This window comes from Oncorhynchus clarkii, chromosome 5, assembly GCF_045791955.1.
Source record: "Oncorhynchus clarkii lewisi isolate Uvic-CL-2024 chromosome 5, UVic_Ocla_1.0, whole genome shotgun sequence".
Lineage (NCBI taxonomy): Eukaryota > Metazoa > Chordata > Actinopteri > Salmoniformes > Salmonidae > Oncorhynchus > Oncorhynchus clarkii.
The window spans coordinates 14,655,588-14,669,774 of NC_092151.1; positions in this window are offsets into that span (position 1 = coordinate 14,655,588).

The window sequence follows — 14,187 nt, forward strand, 5'->3', positions numbered from 1 at the left end:
GAAGGTGCTCTGGTCAGATGAAACCAAAATTGAACTTTTTGGCAACAATGCAAAACATAACGTTTGGCGTAAAAGCAACACAGCTAAACACACCATCCCCACTGTCAAACATGGTGGTGGCAGCATCATGGTTTGGGCCTGCTTTTCTTCAGCAGGGACAGGGAAGATGGTTAAAATTGATGGGAAGATGGATGGAGCCAAATACAGGACCATTCTGGAAGAAAACCTGATGGAGTCTGCAAAAGACCTGAGACCGGCACAGAGATTTGTCTTCCAACAAGACAATGATCCAAAACATAAAGCAAAATCTACAATGGAATGGTTCAAAAATAAACATATCCAGGTGTTAGAATGGCCAAGTCAAAGTCCAGACCTGAATCCAATCGAGAATCTGTGGAAAGAACTGAAAACTGCTGTTCACAAATGCTCTCCATCCAACCTCACTGAGCTCGAGCTGTTTTGCAAGGAGGAATGGGAAAAAATTTCAGTCTCTCGATGTGCAAAACTGATAGAGACATACCCCAAGCGACTTACAGCTGTAATCGCAGCAAAAGGTGGCGCTACAAAGTATTAACTTAAGGGGGCTGAATAATTTTGCACGCCCAATTTTTCTGTTTTTGATTTGTTAAAAAAGTTTGAAATATCCAATAAATGTCGTTCCACTTCATGATTGTGTCCCACTTGTTGTTGATTCTTCACAAAAAAATACAGTTTTATATCTTTATGTTTGAAGCCTGAAATGTGGCAAAAGATCGCAAAGTTCAAGGGGGCCGAATACTTTCGCAAGGCACTGTATATATATATATATATATATATATACATACATAAACTCAGCCAAAAAGAAACGTCCTCTCACTGTCAACTGGGTTTATTTTCAGCAAACTTAACATGTGTAAATATTTGTATGAACACAAGATTCAACAACTGAGACAAAAACTGAACAAGTTCCACAGACATGTGACTAACAGAAATGGAACAATGTGTCCCTGAACAAAGGAGGGGTCAAAATCTAAAGTAACAGTCAATATCTGGTGTGGCCACCTGCTGCATTAAGTACTGCAGTGCATCTCCTCCTCATGGACTGCACCAGATGAGCGCATATAATGCACACAAAACAGCTACCGGTGGTTCCATGATGACTGAAAACACAACCGTGGGATGAACGAGTGCCAAATTTCCAGGCAAGAGTGATCCATTTCAAATGAATTCATTCTTCCCTCGCCCTGTAGGTGTCAACTCATCAAACGTCATGATATGTCATTAGAAGTACTTAACTTGAAGGCTGAGGATGTGTCTTTTACATGTTTGGAATGCAGCCATTGAGGAACAGGATGTGGTGTGGCCCAGCTAGCAGACAACCATTTTCTTTTAACTGTTTCACAATCCTCAGTAGCCACGTACTCTCCCCTAAATACTGCCACATGCTCTCTACCAACGTGACTCCACCATGTCTCTGGACTGCATATTTTCCTGTGGGCTGCTGCCTAGAACACATAAAGAGGGGGATTTAAATACGCACATCAAAGTCACATGATCAGTTCAATTACCCAAGAGGATACTGTCTTGACAATGAGGGCAATTAGTCACACCCACACCCACCATCATAAGTATGCTGATAACTCTGTTGGATTCTGAGTTAAACTTGGAACATTGCTATCCTAGAGACTGGTATTTACATCGGAAGTTAATGGTTATCTGTAGGAGCCAGATGGCTTTGGAATGTGCTGGGTGGATGGGAGGAAGTCACAGGATTGCTGTAGGGGATACGGGTGGACATCTGTGGATTAGGAAAATGAGAGTTTGTTGTCAGATCCCCTTAATGGAGAAATTATGGTTTATTACCCAATTACTTCGTCTTCCTGTTGAACCATAATAGATGTAAGGATTGGAGAGAAGGAGGAGTTCCTAAATTGAAGTATATATACTTGTGGTGGTGGAAACATGTTTTGTCTAATGCAGCTGTATTGATCCTCTGGGAAGAATACACTTGGTTAAGCTTTCATAATGTCCGTTGAGTGTTTTACTCTGAGAATAAGAACCTAACAGTTGGAGCTGCGAGCAGGGCTCACCACGATTTGTAGTCAAACCAGAGAGTCCAGATCAGTGGAGCAGGAGCTGGCAACATACAAGGTAGGCACAGTTCCTACACATGTTTCCACTCATTTTGACATCTTGGGGAGATGAGAATCGTAGGCTGAACAATTATAGGATACTGACCTACAGAGCCTGAGTTTATTCGGTAGGCCCATTTTGTAACGACCGTTTGTAAATATCTGGTGTAGGGTAGGTTTCATAAAGATAGGTCCCGAGTGGAGGTTTTCCTCTGCGAGATCCAGGTAAAAAACAGGTGTAGGGTGGGTTCCTTCAAGGATAGATTCTGAGTGGAGGTTTTCCTCTGCGAGATCCAGGAGTGACAATGCAGTGCAGGGTAGGTTCCGTATTAGGATAGGTCCCTAGTGGGGGTATTCCCCTGCGAGATCTATAAAAGGGACAAAAATCCCAGCTGCAGTGAGTTTTGTAAAACGAGAGTTCTAGAAGCTAGTGAGTTTTAGGAAGACGAGAGTTCTAGAAGCTAGTGAGTTTTAGGAAGACGGGAGTTCTAGAAGCTAGTGAGTTAAAAAAATCTATTAAAAATAAGGAAAAATGTCATATTCAAACACTGTTTGAGTTACGTGTAGTAGCAATACGGAGAGAGGTTGGTTTATGCCCTATGGGGAGGGGGAACCATGAAAGATTATGTGAAAATAGGAAGACAAGTGTGAATAATTTTGGTAATGTGGGTTATCAACAACAGTGATATGAGGTGCAGTACTGGAATAAGACATTAAGTCAACCGTATTCTCCAGTAATAATTTTGCAGACACTATAGTATAGGTTCTAATACAAGGTATTAAGTGCCGTGACCAATTAATAGGCACAAATACCATAACCATTCTCTGGGGAAGTGGGTAGCGCTACCTTGGAAAATAGTGTCACGTTCTGACCTTAGTTCCTTTGTTTTGTCTTTTGTTTTAGTATGGTCAGGGCGTGAGTTGGGTGGGTTGTCTACATTAGTTTGTCTATGATTTTCAATTTCTGTGTTTGGCCTGGTATGGTTCTCAATCAGAGGCAGCTGTCAATCGTTGTCCCTGATTGAGAACCATATTTAGGTAGCCTGTTTTCCATTGTGTTTTGTGGGTGGTTATTTTCTGTTTAGTGTTGTACCTTACAGGACTGTTCGTTGGTTGTTTATTGTTTTGTTTTCATTGTTCATTAAAATATTTAAAATATGAACACTTACCACGCTGCGCATTGGTCCTCCTCTCCTTCCCCAGACAACAAGCGTTGCAGAACCACCCACCACAAAAAGACCAAGCAGCGTGGTAACGGGCAGCAGCAGCGATCGCAGGACTCCTGGACATGGGAGCGAGATCTGGACTATGTCACTACTTGGGAGGAGATAGATGGGAGGAGATAGACAGATGGTCGGTCGACCCAGGGAGAGTGCCGGAGCCCGCCTGGGATTCTCTGGAGCAGTGTGAGGAGGGATACCGGCGAATGGAGTCAGCACGGCGGCGCGGAAGGAAGCCCGAGAGGCAGCCCCAAAAATGTATTGTGGGGGAGGCACACGGGGAGTGTGGCGAAGTCAGGTAGGAGACCTGCGCCAACTTCCCGTGCTTACCGGAGAGAGAGAGGGACCGGGCAGGCACGTGTTATGCGGTGGAGCGCACGGTGTCTCCGGAGCGTGTGCATATGGCCTGGCTACGGGGAGCATTCAACCAGGTAAGGTTGGGCAGGCTCGGTGCTCAAGAGCTCCAGTGCGCCTTCACGGTCCGGTCTGTCCGGTGCCACCTCCATGTACCAGCCCTCCGGTGGCAGCCCCCCGCACCAGGCTGTCTCTCCGTCTTCTCCCTACAGGTGCTCCCACCTGTCTAGTGCTGTCAGAGCCTTCCTCCTCTCCAGCGCTGCCAGAGTCTCCCCGTCTGTCCTGAGCTGCCAGAGTCTCCCCGTCTGTCCTGAGCTGCCAGAGTCTCCCCGTCTGTCCTGAGCTGCCAGAGCCACCAGTCTGTCCTGAGCTGCCAGAACCGTCAGTCAGCCAGGAGCTGCCAGAGCCGTCAGTCAGCCAGGAGCTGCCAGAGCCGTCACTCAGCCAGGAGCTGCCAGAGCTGCCTGTCACGCCGGCGATGCCAGAATTGCCCTTCACTCCGGAGCTGCCGGAGTCTCCCACCTGTCCGGCGCTCTCGGCTTTCGCTGCCTCCAGCTCAGCCTTGGGGCGGCGATATTCTCCAGCCTGTGCCCATGGTCCCTTGCCTTCCAGAATCTCCTCCCAAGTCCATGAGTCCTGTGATCGCTGCTGCTGCCCGTTACCACGCTGCTTGGTCCTTTAGTGGTGGGTGTTTCTGTAACAAACCTCGTCCTCCTCTTCTGAGGAGGAGAAGCGAGAAGGATCGGAGGACCAAAACGCAGCGTGGTAAGTGTCCATATTGATTTATTCAAAAAACACAACGGAACACTGGAACAAAATAATAAACGTGAAGAAACGAAACAGACCTGTGTGGTGACAAACACTGACATGGAAGACAAACACCCACAACCAAAAACTGAAACCCAGGCTACCTAAGTATGATTCTCAATCAGGGACAACAACTGACAGCTGCCTCTGATTGAGAATCATACTAGGCCGAACTCAAAAAACAACATAGAAAAACAAACAGACTGCCCACCCAACTCACGCCCTGACCATATAAACAAAGACAAAACAAAGGAACTAAGGTCAGAACGTGACAGGGCGGTATTCGTGGACTTTTCTACCTACTTATTGATTTGTTTCTGACCATATGGGCAGGCAGCAGCAGCCCCACACCAGGCCAGGCAGTTCAGCCAGAGAGAGCAAACAAACGCACCAATCGGGCCCCACACGTGGGTCCGTTCAAACGGTCCGACCAGAGCAAATGCAAGCCCCCTCCGCTAAACACCCGACTCCAGCAAGGTCTACCTGCCTCTTCATACTTAGTCCTTACAAATGCACCTATACATTTACATTTAACAACCCCCAAAAGTCAAGCATGAATGCAATTTACTGAATTTACTGAATTCAAAAGCTCTTGGATTTTTAGGAATTTAAAGAGAGACCTATGTGACGCCTTTCCCCCGCTGAGACAGAATCCCTGAAGCAATTTACACAAACATTTCAACTATGCAAGCACGAGCTTACCTGCTATAGTTGGGTGGCCACCTGTTTGTGAGATTGTCCGGAGAAACTGTCATCAGCCAGGAACACCACTGTCCAAGGTCCCTGCAGCTCCTGACTAAGCTTGCCAAATATGTTGTGGAGAATCGTCTCAGAAATATAACACTCTTACAAGAACTTGTGAATTCAATATACATTTTAATACAAAGTAGCAAAACTGAGCCCTTCCATGGAAGGACCTTAACACAAACATAACATGGCCGAGCCCCTCCATGGAAGGACCTTATCACAAACATAACAGGGCCGAGCCCCTCCATGGAAGGACCTTATCACAAACATAACAGGGCCGAGCCCCTCCATGGAAGGACCTTATCACAAACATAACAGGGCCGAGCCCCTCCATGGACAGAGACTAAATTCTCATTTTACAGAGTCCTGCCTTTATAGGATTCTGTCTTTGCATTACGTATAGAGTCCCAGTCCCCTCCCTCTATATATGAAAATAGCTTCCCTTGACCTTTCTCCATTATTTTCTTCTCATCCCAGAGCTTGCTCGTTCACTCCCACTAACGCCCATATCTGCTTTTGGTTAGGTTATAATGATGGTAGAACTCTTTCCATGTTCTAAAAATAATGTATGCACTGCATGCTTATGTTTTACGTGTTAGTCATCAGTTATCTTGCTTCCATCTTTCTTCCTGTATCCTGCTGACCATAGTACGTCCAGCTGTCATAAATGTACGTATGGTCTTGGTTAATGTACTCTTTCAAAAATAGAGTATAGCCTGGGTGTCATCTTCTCTTAATGTGCATGTCCTTGCTACTTCAGCCTGGCAACTAGACCTATTTATATTTACTGCTTTTGCTCCTACATAATAATCCCTCTGAGACAAAACTGTCTCACACAAAAACACTTAAAGAACACCAAGAAGGATGTAGGAAAATGAACATCAACTATATACATACAAATAGAAGATGAAATGAATGTGAATAACAACCCAACCGAACCAAACATCTCCAATCAATAACATGGAGTAAAAGATCCAGTCAGAAACAAAAATAAAACTCTTACAATAAACCAATATACTGTGAAGAAGCAATGAGCATGTAGTATGCCCACACATCCAGAATCTATCAGCTATACCTTAATCCTGATACTTTAACATTTCAACAGATAATGTATTCTTGAGTTATATTACCACATTTACCTTTGTGATTCACAATCATTTCTTTATCAAATGTACTACCTCCTGCAGTTCCTAACACCCAAATAGTTTAACAATTAACTATAGTGTTTCCCACATCCATCCCATTATCTCCATAGCTGTAGAAACATTCATATTTACTTTTTACAATTGTAAACCTATCATTATGAGGATCATTCAATTCAGTTCTTATGTCATATGTTGCACATTAATGTTCTCCCAACATATTTGTATTTAATTCACTTCTGCCTTTAGTGTTACCTAATGCCAACCTGCATTATATGTTACACAAAGGAATGTAGTATTTTTTCTGAATACATTGAACATTTTCCATTAAACACATTCTTCAAATGATGTAAGTTCAGGTACTATTAAAAGATCAGACAAAGGTGATTTTCTACACAAAATACAATTGTCCATCCTATGTTTAGCTGTTGTGTACAAGTCATTCTTTACTGCTTTTCTACATTTTGGGTCAATGTTTGATTCTGGGGTAGTTTTTTCATTATGGCTACCCCAGTTAACAGATGTCCAGTTTTTCTGCATCAACCCTCTTTCTTGTGGTCTTGCTACTGTCTTAGTTGGTGTACTAGTCGCTAGTGGGAGGTGATTTTACAATTTCTTCTAGGTTTGTTGCTGTTGCTGTCAAGGCCATTCTATCATTCTTCATCGGTCCTGGTTCACTGTCTGTTAGAAAGACCATGTGAGGACAGAGAAGTTGATGACAAGAAAGTCTCCTTTCATCGTTTCTCCATTCCCTTGTCATCAGGAGCAACAGGCATGTCACTCCTCCCCATCCCCGGACTCTGGATATTCAGGAGAGAGTGCCAGTTGGCTGTTGGAAGTTGCTCTTCCTCTTCTTCGGCTTCTTCCTGGCTCCTGCCTGTTCAGGTATCGGCGTCGGGCCAATTCTAATGACTGTGGTGAAACTCCCTTCAGTCAATCTTGTTCTTGCTATTTCAACTATTAATTATTCATCTTCAACAGGTTCAATCTTATTCATGGTGAGCACCCACTCGTCTACTTCTTTGGTTAACGTCAGGTCACATCCTTTCGGGTCCCAAATGACTTCTCCCTTCGTTTGATGGTGTGTCCAGCCACAGAATACAATCTCAGATAGAGGCTTGATCCTTTTGATTGAGATTGACTTCTGTTCTCCTGTTTCTGTTATGAGTTGAGGTGGAACAGAGATTCTAACCTAGTCAGTCCGGCTGGTTCCTCTCTTCTCTTCCTGCTTCCACCATACTTCTTGATTATGTGTGAGGCTGTTGTTTCTGTACTAGTGTTCACTGTTACTTTTGCTATGTCAAAGTCATTGTTCTTTTTTGTTGTTGTTGAATTTTACCCCTTTTTCTCCCCAATTTCATGGTATCCAATTGTTGTTAGTAGCTACTATCTTGTCTCATCGCTACAACTCCTGTACGGGCTCGGGAGAGACAAATACACAACCCGTCCTCCGATACACAACCCAACCAAGCCGCACTGCTTCTTAACACAGCGCGCATCCAACCCGGAAGCCAGCCGCACCAATGTGTCGGAGGAAACACCGTGCACCTGGCAACCTTGTTTAGCACGCAGTCGCGCGATGAGACAAGGATATCCCTACCGGCCAAACCCTCCGTAACCCGGACGACGCTAGGCCAATTGTGCGTCGCCCCACTGGGCTCTGGTTACACAGCTAGCGCTGCAGTACAGCGCCCTTAACCACTGCGCCACCCGGGAGGCCGAAAGTCTTCTTTTGTCGTTCTAACTTCAATTGTCTGTTTTAGGGGACCATTCAAGAGCTGAAAAGTCAATTGTGGGGAAATCCCACATTCTCAAATCAATTTTAGTCAATTTATAACAGTCCCTCCTCAGGAACAATATACACACTTATGTTCTTCAAAACAAAAATAAATTGACCAAACAAGAAAAGGGAAAAATAAATTATAATAACTGCATATTCGCAATAAATTACCACTACTTGTAATGTAACTAAACCTGGGGAAAACGTCCATCCGTTTCGTTCTATGCCCATGTTATGTTGGTCTCTTTCTTTTCCATCCTTGGGTGCTATCGCAAAACAGACTATAACCCTTTATTCAATTAATTATATCAATACAATTTAACATTAAAATTCTAATGACATAATAAAACAAAAGAAACAAAACCTTTAATCTAATATTCTGTAAATTCTGTCAACCTCCCTGTCTCAGGATTAGTTTCCAGAGCTTCCCTAGGCCTAGTAAATTTAAACCGTTCTATATCCAAATCATAACTAAAAAGTTGTATGAATTTTCCAACCCAAATTCAGAATAAGTTCTTGTGCTTACTTTAACTCAAATGTAACCTTCTTAATTCAACACACATCATTCCAGCATGTCTATTTCAGATATAGTTCACAGGTCATCAGACACAGTTATCCCTCACTCTTCAGCCAGTAGGGTGCGTTTGAGCTTCACACACACTTGTTGTGATAAAAATATCTCTCCCATGCATTAAAGCATTCTGACGTCACCTTCCATGATAACTCCCTTATTCTACTGGCAATCTCTCAGACGAGTTTACAAGCAATGCAGGTGTAGAAGCACGGTGGCTAGGAAAAACTCCCTAGAAAGGCCAGAACCTAGGAAGAAACCTAGAGAGGAACCAGGCTATGAGGGGTGGCCAGTCCTCTTCTGGCTGTGCCGGGTGGAGATTATGGAGATTATAACAGAGATTATAACAGAACATGGCCAAGATGTTCAAATGTTCATAGACACAAAACATCTCTTACGCAAAAACTTAAGAAGCTTCTTAATAAAAAAAGATGGTTCGTAAATCCAATCCCTCAACAATATCTTAAGATTGAATGATTTTCTTACGAACTTCTCAAATATCTTCTTACATATCTTTTTAAAATGTATGTTGCTAGGCAACCATTTTAGCTAGCTATCTAGCTAGCAATTGCAATCATGTTAGCATATTTCTTACTGATTTAAAATAAAATTAATCAATACTGAAACTTTAAGATGAAGTTTGTGAGTGAATTAAACATGTTCAGTTGCTTTCAATATCTTTTCTCTCTCACTGCGCTGAGTTTAAGAAAAGGGTTTAGCTATTATCTTAAGGAAATTTCCAATTGTCAATAATAATTAAGATTATTATTATTATTATAATTAAGATTAATAATTCGATTATTGTCAATAACACTTTTTGCTTAAGAAGCAAGATAAGAAATAGCGCAAAAAAATGTCCAAGAACCGTTTTGAGGAATAGCAACTTTGCTTAACTTTCTTCTTAAGTCTATAGTTTAAGACAAGATGGCGTGTCCACCAGAATGGTTGTCAGACTTGGAGATGGAGTCAGGGAAAGCCATTCAGGTTGGTAAGGAAGCGGACAGGGAAAAAAGGAAGAAGGTGGCGGCTGGGTAGCCTAGTGGTTAGAGTGTTGGACTAGTAACTGGAAGGTTGCAAGTTCAAACCCCTGAGCTGACAAGGTACAAATCTGTTGTTCTGCCCCTGAACAGGCACTGTTCCTAGGCTGTCATTGAAAATAAGAATTTGAAGAATGCAGAGTTTGAGCCTTGTCCCTATAGTGATGAAGATTTTTTTTTGCCCAGTGGGAGTGCAATTTTTTTGAGAGAATAGATCCTTGCCTTCTGGCTAATCAAATTGTTGTGTCAGGTTAGATGGAAAAGAGGTTGGGGAATGTTGGGTCAGTGACTCGGAGTGGAATTGTGTGGATTTTTTCAGTTTCTGCCAGTTTCTGCCATCCAGAGTTATCTTCAGTGATAACTGAAGTGGTGTTATCTGTTGAGATGGGTCAACGGAAGTTGAAGATTCTCGGTGTCTGTGACAGTCGCTGTTTGGTGCAACGCAGACCCGGTGGAGAGCGTGGTGAAACACTGTCTGTACTAGTGGGTTTTGATGCAGAATTTTGACCAGATAAAGTAAAGTTAGGATGTGTCAGGTATCCTGAGAGCTTTTGTCCTGAACCATTATGGTGTTTTAGGTGTCAAGCTTAGGGTCATGTGGCAGCAGTGTGTAGTAGAGATTCCTATATGTGAGAAGTATGCAGGAGTACATGAGACAAATGAATGTGTAGTATCGGTGGAAAAGGTTGTGTTGTAAACTGTAGGGGTACCCATGGTGCTTGAGATCAGAGGTGTCTGGTGAAAGAAAGGCAGGTTGAGGTTGCCAGGATCAGAGTAGTGCAGAAGGTGTCGTATGCTGAGGCAGTGAAGAGAGTAGTAGAGAAAGATAGGTCCAGGGTGATGCCAAGAGTGTGCAAAGTTGTCATCAAGGCAAAGGGTGGCTACTTTGAAGAATCTGATGATGGAAAAAGGAAACCGCACACTGCTCTTGATAGTATCACTGATATTTAATAAGCTTACGTATCGGCCGTATCGTAGAGCTCTGACCAAGGCCGTGAGGCCTATACGTAAGCTTATTAAAGATCAGTGATACTATCAAGAACAGTGTGTGTTTTCCTTTCTCATCCTGTTCAATTGTTGCCATGCACCTGCAAATAAGATTGCTCAGATGTGCGAGTGCCTTTTGAATTTTGTACTGTAGGAACAAAAGCATTAAATATAATTAGGTCTAGTTGCCAGGCTGAAGTAGCAAGGACATGCACATTAAGAGAAGATGACACCCAGGCCATATGACACCCAGGCTATACTCTATTTTTGAAAGAGTACATTAACCAAGACCATACGTACATTTATGACAGCTGGACGTACTATGGTCAGCAGGATACAGGAAGAAAGATGGAAGCAAGATAACTGATGACGAACACGTAAAACATAAGCATGCAGTGCATACATTATTTTTAGAACATGGAAAGAGTTCTACCATCATTATAACCTAACCAAAAGCAGATATGGGCGTTAGTGGGAGTGAACGAGCAAGCTCTGGGATGAGAAGAAAATAATGGAGAAAGGTCAAGGGAAGCTATTTTCATATATAGAGGGAGGGGACTGGGACTCTATACGTAATGCAAAGACAGAATCCTATAAAGGCAGGACTCTGTAAAATGAGAATTTAGTCTCTGTCCATGGAGGGGCTCGGCCCTGTTATGTTTGTGATAAGGTCCTTCCATGGAGGGGCTCGGCCCTGTTATGTTTGTGATAAGGTCCTTCCATGGAAGGGCTCAGTTTTGCTACTTTGTATTAAAATGTATATTGAATTCACAAGTTCTTGTAAGAGTGTTATATTTCTGAGACGATTCTCCACGACAGTACTTTGAAGAATCTAAAATATATTTTGATTTGTTTAACACTTTTTTGGTTAATAGAAGTGCCTGTTCCCAGTACCTGATTCCATGTGTTATTTCATAGTTTTGATGTCTTCACTATTATTCTACAATGTAGAAAATAGTAAAAATAAAGAAAAACCCTTGGATGAGTAGGTGTGTCCAAACTTTTGACTGGTACTGTATATATTTACCAAAAGATATATGGGGGATTGGAAATTATGCAGATAATTACATTGTTAGAAGCCACAATCTACAGTATCTGCAATATTAAAGGTGATCTACAACCTAAGGATAAAAAATGTCATACATGTCCCACTTCTCTCCCTTCTGCGGAATCTTGCGCCCTGTCTCCTGCTTTTTCCTCTGACTCACTTCCTCTGAATTTCTCAGTCACTGGCTGTTGTAGATGGAATGATAACACTTACCCTAAAACAGAATTAACAGAGCAGATAGTCGGCTACGTTGAGTTTCCAAAGCTGGACCTTCGTCAAGATCCCCTACACCCAGAGAGTAGGGAGGAACCTACGAGCGTTTGTGACTCATCCGGGGAATAATCCATTCCACTACACGAAAACGCCTTTTGGTCTCAGTTCGGTTCCCAGATATTTCCAGAAAATAATATCCATCATCCTTGGAGGGGACCCTGGACTGGCCGTCTACTTGGACAACATTGCCATCCATAATGAACGTCTGTAAGCATTCTTCGCTCAGCGCACACGCAAAACACTGAGAAGTGCCTGATCGAGTTTGTCATGTTCTGTCTGTCAGCCTACAAGCAATGGCGGCCCACTAACTTTAATTAGATGGAAAAGTGGCTTGTGCTGAACTGAGCAAGGAGAGAGGAGCATGGTGAACACAGTGTGCATTAAGTTGGTAACAGAGGGTGAGGGGTAGCCTGGGTACCCGTCTGTTTTGAATTATCAATCCACTCCTTAATAGCAGAAACAGACTGGTACCCAGGCTAGGAAGAGGGAGGGAAAATCATATACTTACAGTTGAAGTCAGAAGTTTACATACATCTTAGCCAAATACATTTAAACTCAGTTTTTCACAATTCCTGACATTTAATCCTAGTAAAAATTCCCTGTTCTAGGTCAGTTAGGATCACCACTTTATTTTAAGAATGTGAAATGTCAGAATAATAGAGTGATTTATTTCAGCTTTTATTTCTTTCATCACATTCCCAGTGGGTCAGAAATTTACATACACTCAATTAGTATTTGGGAGCATTGCCTTTAAATAGTTTAACTTGGGTCAAATGTTTTGGGTAGCCTTCCACAAGCTTCCAATAAGTTGGGTGAATTTTGGCCCATTCCTCCAGACAGAGCTGGTGTAACTGAGTCAGGTTTGTAGGCCTCCTTGCTCTGCACACACTTTTTCAGTTCTGCCACAAATGTTCTATAGGATTGAGGTTAAGGCTTTGTGATGGCCACTCCAATATCTTGACTTTTTTGTCCTTAAGCCATTTTGCCACAACTTCGGAAGTATGCTTGGGGTCATTGTCCATTTGGAAGACCCATTTGCGATCAAGCTTTAACTTCCTGACTGATGTCTTGAGATGTTGCTTCAATATATCCACATAATTTTCCTTCCTCTTGATGCCATCCATTTTGTGATGTGCACCAGTCCCTCCTGCAGCAAAGCACCCCCACAACATGATGCTGCCACACCCGTGCTTCACGGTTGGGATGGTGTTCTTGCAAGCGTCCCCCTTTTTCCTCCAAACATAATGATGGTCATTATGGCCAAACAGTTATATTTTTGTTTCATCAGACCAGAGGACATTTCTCCAAAAAGTACGATCTTTGTCCCCATGTGCAGTTGCAAACCGTAGTCTGTTTTTTATGGCGGTTTTGGTGCAGAGGCTTCTTCCTTGCTGAACGGCCTTTCAGGTTATGTCAATATAAGACTTGTTTTACTGTGGATATAGATAATTTTGTACCTGTCTCCTCCAGCATCTTCACAAGGTCCTTTGCGGTCATTCTGGGATTAATTTGCTCTTTTCGCACCAAAGTACGCTAATCTCTAGGAGACCGAACACGACTCCTTCCTGAGAGGTATGACGGCTGTGTGGTCCCATGGTGTTTATACTTGCGTACTATTGTTTGTACAGATGAACGTGGTACCTTCAGGTGTTTGGAAATTGCTCCCAAGGATGATCCAGACTTGTGGAGGTCTACAATTTTTTCCGAGGTCTTGGCTGATTTATTTGTATTTTCCCATGATGTCAAGCAAAGGGGTACTGAGTTTGAAGGTAGGCTTTGAAATACATCCACAGGTACACCTCCAATTGACTCAAATGATGTCAATTAGCCTATCAGAAGCTTCTAAAGCCATGACATAATTTTCTGGAATTTTCCAAGCTGTTTAAAGGCAGTCAACTTAGTGTATGTAAACTTCTGACCCACTGGAATTGTGATAGAGTGATTTTTTTGTGAAACAATCTGTCTGTAAACAATAGTTGGAAAAACTACTTGTGTCATGCACAAAGTAGATGTCCTAACAGACTTGCCAAAACTGTAGTTTGCTAACAAGACATTTGTGGAGTGGTTGAAAAATGAGTTTTATTGACTCCAACCTAAGTGTATGTAAACT